This window comes from Ceratotherium simum, unplaced genomic scaffold (assembly GCF_057802395.1).
Source record: "Ceratotherium simum simum isolate JZ-2026a unplaced genomic scaffold, ASM5780239v1 HiC_scaffold_46, whole genome shotgun sequence".
NCBI classification, from domain to species: domain Eukaryota; kingdom Metazoa; phylum Chordata; class Mammalia; order Perissodactyla; family Rhinocerotidae; genus Ceratotherium; species Ceratotherium simum.
In genome coordinates, this window is record NW_028261262.1 from 297,691 (window position 1) to 305,322 (window position 7,632).

General features: G+C 40.4%; 1 long non-coding RNA gene across 2 annotated transcripts; it reads right to left on the minus strand.

The window, feature by feature from the left end:
* Positions 1-1,084: 1,084 nt before the first annotated feature.
* On the minus strand, positions 1,085-6,671 carry LOC147911226 (uncharacterized). Of its 2 annotated transcripts, none has more exons than XR_015551406.1 (4): positions 6,322-6,671; positions 4,251-4,425; positions 2,268-2,386; positions 1,085-1,531 (listed from the first exon to the last, which is right to left on the minus strand). It is a non-coding gene; the product is annotated as an uncharacterized LOC147911226 (long non-coding RNA). The 2 variants fall into 2 exon arrangements; XR_015551405.1 differs by having other exon boundaries at positions 3,981-4,425.
* Positions 6,672-7,632: the final 961 nt, after the last annotated feature.

Genomic DNA, 7,632 nt, shown 5'->3' on the forward strand with positions numbered 1-7,632 from the left:
GCTCACTTAACCGCTTGCGCCCGGGGCCGGCCCCTAAAGAACGTTCTTGATGGAGCAGTAATATTATTTTTTTAAAAATTTTATTTATTTATTTATTTTTCCCCCAAAGCCCCAGTAGATAGTTGTATGTCATAGTTGCACATCCTTCTAGTTGCTGTATGTGGGACGCGGCCTCAGCATGGCCGGAGAAGCGGTGCCTCAGTGCACGCCCGGGATCTGAACCCGGGGCCGCCAGCAGCGGAGCATGCGCACTTAACCGCTATGCTACGGGGCCGGCCCGTATGTTATGAACTTTATTAAATCTTGACCTTGAATATACCTCTTTTTAATATTTTGATATAATACGTAGTATATGATGAAATGGGAAGTAGGCGGGAAGCACTTCTGTTACGCACTGAAGGACAATGGCTGTCTTGAGGAGAAGCACTTGTGTGACAATCTGAGCTGACCTAGCCACTCTTGATAGAACGTCATTTTTACTTGAAAGAACGACTGACACACTGAGGTTATTCAGTTTTGGGTATTTGGCACACATTTTCTCAAAAATTACCTCCAAGAGCCTATCACTTCAAGGAAAACAACTGACAGTATTTGTTGACAATGACAAAATTCAAGCTCTCAGCCAAAATTATGGAAAACTTACACTTGATACAAAGAGCTTGACAGCTTTCCACTATGTAAGACTTTTCTGATAGGTCGGGGGTAGTGTTAAGCACTGTATGGTATTTTGTTTTGTTTTGTTTTCGGATAATGAAATGTGTCAACACTTGGAAGATCTGCAGAACTCAATGAGCAGAGGTCTAGAATAGTAAATCCTTAGAGACGGAACAGTGGTTGCTTGGGGCTGGGTCAAGTGATGGAGCAGGAATGGGGAGAGATGCTAATGTGCTCGGGGTTTCATTTTGCGGTGTTGAAAATCTTCTAAAATTAGACTGTAGTGATGGTTATAAAACTGTAAATATACTAAAAACTACTGCACTGTGTACTTTAAGTGGGTGAATCGTATGGTATGTGACATATATCTCAAAAAAGTTATAAAATAAAAACTCTACCACCATAATAACATTGTAACATCTCGAGTTTATTTTAAAAAAAACAGGTTGTCAACCCAAAGGCCATGGTTTGCTGACCCCTGTTTTATTGTACAATGTACCATCATCTTTGAGTTTATCATTCTAGAACATCTCTGGTGTCCAGTATTTCAAAGTCTATCTTTAATCTACTATTTTTTTATTCTCCCAACATGCCCTCCTTTTATCTGTGCATCAATAAAATGTTCTTTAAAGTGAGAATTGCCTCTATTAGTAAAACAAGCTTACTTCTCACCAACACTCCCCCACAGTCAACACACACAATAACAACAATAAAAGATATCAGCTGAGGCTACAGTCATCTGAAGACTTGATTGAGGCTGAAGGATCTGCTTCTAAAATCACTCATGTGGCTGTTGGCACGAGGCCTCGGTTCTTCACCTCAAGGATTTCTCCATCTGTTGCCTGAGTTTCCTCATGACATGTCAGCTGACTTCCTCCTGAGCAAGAAATCCAAGAGAGAGCAAGGAAGACACCTCAGTGCCTTTTCTGACCCAGTTTCTGAAATGTACAACATCACTTTCACTTTCTTCTATTTGTTAGGAGTGAGTAGTCAAGTTTTGCCCACACTCAAGGAGAGGGGAATTAGGCTCCACCTTTTGAAGGGAAGAATATCAAAGAATTTGTGGACATATCTTCAAACCACCATAGCCACCTTGGCAGTATACAAACAGGCTCTCATCTCCTCTGTGGGAAGGCAGAGAAACTGGGGACCAGGCCCAAGACTCAATGGTCAGAACAGTCAAACTCCAAAGAAGGATAAATTCCCAACAAAGGTAGGTCTGCTGTACCAAGGTCAGGGCCCGGTTGGGAAAAAGATGGATGGAGTTATCTAGATTGATGTCCCTGAAGATCCTGAATCCCCAGATTCCCCTGAACCCTCTGAGCCTCCAAAGGTAGCCCACTCCTTTCCATTATGCACTAACCTCCTGTCTCCCACTTGCTTGGAGATGATGCAGAGGCTGCTTCCCCACAAGACAATGTTCACCCACCCACCTCCATCTCAGTGGGGTGTGGATATTCAGGATCTGCCCTTCCTGGCCACCAGGACTTTAATCCCTACAACTGTGATTTAATCTCAAAATTAGGATTAAGTCACAACATAACCCAGCTGCTGACACATTGAGGCTGACAAGGGAGCAAAGGGACTATGCCCCAGGGAGCTACAAAACCTACCCAGCATGGACCAGCATAAGTCAGGAGATCGTGTGTGAGACTGGAGTCTAGGGTGCTTGATCAAGAGGACTGGAACATAAGTTGAATAAGGGAGAGTTGATCCATTTGCAAGCTCTTTCCTAGGATCCAGGATTCAACACTTACTCATCAAGAAAATGAATAGGCAAGCTACAGATTGGGGAAAATATTCTCAACACATGTATCTGACAAAAGACTTGTGTCAAGAATATATAAAGAACTTCTACAACTCAATAATAAACAGACAATCCAACTTTTTTAAAAGGACAAAAAACTTGAGTAGACAGTGAACAAAGAAGAAATGGCCAGTGAACACATGAAAAAGTTCTCAACATCATAAGTCATCAGTAAAATGCAAATTAACCCCATGAGATACTTCCACACACCCATTAGGATGGTTAAAATGAAAAAGACCGACAACACCAAGTGTTGGTGAAGATGAGAAACAACTGGAACTCTCATATTTTGGTGTGTAAAATGGTACAATCACTTTAAAAAACTGTTAGGCAGTTTCTTAACTGAAACCCAGCAATTCCACTCCTAGGTATACATCCAAGAGCAACAAAAATTTAGGTCCACAAAAAGCCTTGTACAAGAATGCTTGTAGGAGTTTCATTCACAATAGTGCCAAAATTGAAAACAGCTCAGGCGTCCATCAATAGAAGAGATAAACTGTGGTATGGTCATATAACAGAAAACTACTTTGCAATAAAATGGATTGAATTATTAATAATCATAATTTGCCTTTTTATTCATATATCACATAGTGATTAAATCTCAACCTCTTTGAATCCATTCCCTCATCCATAAAATGCAGCACCTTCCTTGCTCACTCTACAGGACTGTCATGAGGACCAAATTGGTTAAAGTTGGTGAAAGCTCTTGAACTATGTGCTTCACCTTGGGAATATGGTACAGTGGTATAGTCCTAGTTCTAGAATGCTTTAGACTTGCAGTCAAGGAGTTGTTATTTGTGCACTTATCTTACAGTCACATGTCATCATGCCTTGAGGGCAGTAACTTTTACAATTGGCTTTCTTTCACTGGTATTTTGCCTTATTTAAAAAAAATATCTTCCCAACAATTTATCACAAATGGTCAAGCAGATTGCACACTAAACACCCAAATACCCACCACCCACATTCTACAATTGCTAACATTTTCCTATATTGCTTTCATCACTTATTTATGCAGATATCCTTCCATCAATCACTGCATGATGGGTCAGTTTATTTTTTATGGTATTTCCTTCTCTTCTCCCTTCTTGACCACATCCTTGATTCTTACCTCTTTGAAGCGTTTCTTTGGCAACCCTGCCTGAAAGTAAGATTTCCAATCTCTGGGAAATATAGTCATTTTACACTGATTATGTCTGCCGTGTATGCTTACTATTTCATGTACTTACATCTTATTTCTCCACATCAGTGGTTCTGAACCAGGGGTGATTTGTACCCGCCAGGGGACATTTGGTAATATCTGGTGATATTTTGGTTTGTCATGATGTCAGGGTGAGGTTCTGGCATCTGGATACCAGGTTTGTTGCTAATCATTTTATAATAGACAAGGCAGTCCCCACAACAATGAATGAACCAGCCCCAAATATCAATATTGCCAAAGTCAAGAAACCATGCACTAGATAAGTTATAAGTCCTCCAGCTTAGCAGCTGAAGGACAAGTGCCCATTGAAATACAAACCTGGAAAATACCCAAAAAGAATGTTAAATATGTGGTTAGACTGAGAGTGACCAGTCGCAATCTTTCCACCCATGATTTCATTATTCTAGGACACAAGTTACTTTATTCAATAACACTCTGTGGAAACTTCATGACTCCTGGCCTGTGTAGGTTCTGAAAGGGTCTTATTTTCATTGTGGTCCATGAATTTTTTTTGCAGAGACAACCCATTTTGAAACACATTCATCCAAGCAGATGCCTTGTGAGGAAGAGTGACTGGTGTGGGCTTACCCATAAACTGTGTCTCTACCCTCCGTTTCCGCTCTGTGCTTTGTTTCTGAGCTGCACCGTATGCTGCTGATTGAACACCCTGAAGACGCAGAGTCACCACCACAGCCGTTTCTTCGTTTCCGGCAGTTCCACAGGCAGTAACGTTGGCGAGGAGATCAAAAGAATTAGCTATCCCCTGCCATAAAATATAGAAAATGTCACTAAGGAAAATGGAAAGAGATGCCTGAAACTGAATATTCTGTGCCCAAGACCTTTCTCTAGAGATATGGAACTAAAGAAACACCTTCCTTGGGGATGCTTGTCTTCCTACATATCGAGATGATAGGTGCATTGCAACAGAATGCTTGGGAAATCAACGCAATTGTTCAAACCTAGTAGGAAGTAACTCTGTTCTCCTGTTATCGGGTCGCTTCTCGAAAAACTATGGATGAATACAGCTCTGCCTTCCTGTCCCACATTCTGTCCTTTCTGTCATTATTTTTCATGTATGTGTTGCTTTTCTTGTTCACGTTCTCTCTCTTCTGCTGTCTGCTATTCTCTTACCGTAAATATTCATTGTTAACCAATTGAGTAAAACAACAACTATATTAAAAAATAGTAAAATGAATGGAGTTAATCAATATGGTAAAAGAATCTGGTGAAATATCAGTGACTTCATGTATTGGGCCAGAAAAGGACGCCTGTTTTCACATGTTTACCTAATGAATTAAGCCAAATACATATAAGTCTGTGGGCTTCTAGACTGAGGAACTTTTAGGGGGTGGGTGGAAGGAGAGAGAAACATAGCATCACCAGTGCAGACTCACAGGCCCTCTTTTGGAAATAGTTTTAACTATTAAAAACTCTCCAAACCTCCCTTTCTCCTAGTGATTTGGATACTTATTCTGTATGTGCTCTCTGTTCCTTCAAAAATGAACTAGGATTCCAGTGATCTGGCCTGCTAGCCAGATGATTGAGAGGAAACCCTGGGAGCCATTTGTGATGGTTCTCAACCACCCTTGTATATTAGAATCATTTGACAAGTTAAACTGTATAGACAATAGGGCTCTAACCTCAGAGATTCTGATTCATCAGAGACCCAGGTATAAGTACATTTTGTACAGCCTTCCAAGTGTTTCTAATGTATGGTCAAGTTTGAGAATCACCAAGCATGAAAAGATTAAAATATTAGAAAGGATTTCAAACCTTTAAAGAGAGTGTTGCATTCCCATTTCCACACCTATTTGAGAGCCTCACTAAGTCAGAGCAAATCCATTTACTGTTATTCTGATAATTTGTGAAATTCAGCTAGTAAAACACACACTAGAATGGCGATTTGGACATTTTCTTTATACCACAGAGATCTGGGCTTCATAGAAATATGTGTATTTAACTTGGGCAGCCAAGACTTTGAGTGGCTGATAGTTCATGTGACCATGATGTTGACTTAAAGCTAATTATGCATTTATAGATGGTGAGTACAATTTGCCAGTAGTTTTCTCAGGACAAGTCAATATGTAAAAATCAAAATCAGTTATAAGAGATTTAGTATCTGAATTGACCACTTGAGGGATATTTTCTGACATTCAACACATTTAGTATTAAAGAAAGGCATGCTCAACTGAGATTCAGAAAAAAAGGAAATTTTTTAATGCCATGACCTATGAGTTATTAAAAGATATAAAGCTGCATTAATTAAAAATGTTGTTCCTGTTAGGGAAATAAGAAAATAGGTGAAACGAAGAGAGCAGAGAGTGTAAGAACTAAATTCATGTGTGTGGGATGCCCAGCTCCAGGGCTGCAATAGGGCTAATGGTCACTTCCCCACCCAATTCACAAAAAAATTGCAAAATAGTACACAGAATTTCTATACACACCTCACCATGTTTTAGTTATCACATTGCATTTTGAAAAGTAGCATTTTAAATTAGCGGGTATCTAACGAATAAATAGAGCTGGTACATTTAGGTTCGTATTTGGAAAAAATATCTACCACACAACATATTGAAAAATGTTGCGAGAGTCTTAAGTATATTCTATGTCTGCCCCTTCTCATGCCCAGTCCACAAGATGATGACGGTATGAAACTCACCTGGACTTCACAGTCTCTGGAAAATTTATTTTTGCCAAGTTGAGAGGAATTAGGGTTGATTTCTAAGAATGAAAAAAAGAAGAGAAGCTGGAGAGAGTTACTTCTTCAAGGTCAGGAACTATTTGACCTTACAAGATGAAAAAACATCTCCCCATTTTTCTTCTCAGATTCCTGTAGCATCAAGTATCTAAACGTGAGACAGGATCAAGTTTTCTAAAAAAAAAAAAAAAAATTTTGGAGACCCAGGGAGACAGAGTAGCATTAATGAAGAATGTTTACCTTCAAAAGTTCCTGAATATTTCTCTCAAACTCCTTATACCATCTCTATAGACTATTCCCTATACTAACCATGGTCCCTGTTTTATTATATAAAACAGTGTAGCCTATCACCCATTGGTGGGCAAGAATTCTTGACATGACTTTTATGATATGTCCCCTGCCACCTTTTTTGACTACTGTTGTAGGTTGGGCTAAGGCAGTGGTTCTCAAACTCTGGTGTGCATCAGCACTGCCTGGAGGGCTTGTTCAAACACGCTGCTGGGTCCCATCCCCACAGATTTCAATTCAGCAGGTCTGGGGTGGGGCCTGAAAATTTGCATTCCTGACAAATTCCCAAACATTCCACTCTCCTGGCTGACACGGATGCTTCTGCTTCTGAAGCAAAGACAACTCTTACCCAACTTCATTAGTCTCTTCTCCTACCTGAAAGTGAAAATATCCAGTTGGCAACTTGCACTCATTTCCTGACAGGACCATTTACAGAAGAAACCCTTGCTTCCTTAGCTTTCCTCAAAGCCACGTGGCATAAGGCCATACCCTTCAATAAGCCCCTTCTAGCATCTTCTGACTGAGACACTGAAGCTTCCCAATGGGAGGTGCACTTTGCTGCAGCACATTAATAAACCTAACACTCTGGACGTCATCTGCATTCCTGGTGGTCCACAGGCACTGGGCTTTATCAATACTTACCCGTGCGTTCTTCCTCTTCACGTGTGAAGTTTGACTTTCCATTACTTGGAGCCAAACCAGGTTGAGGGGTACGAAGGTAGCTTCCAATTGGATAGGTCCAATAATTTTGGGGTGGTCAGTCAGTGGCATTCATTCTCATCTGTGGAATGGAGCAAACAGTTCATAATCAAACCAGCTGAATGTATACGCTCCAACTATCCATTGGCAGTGGTGCCCAAGTCGTTTCCGTGGACTGACAGCATCAGAAATATTTAGAGATAATTGTTGAAAATATAAATCCCAAAGTAAATCTCAGACCTAGTAAAGCGAATTTCGGAGAAGCTGGGACTCAGAAAGTGATGT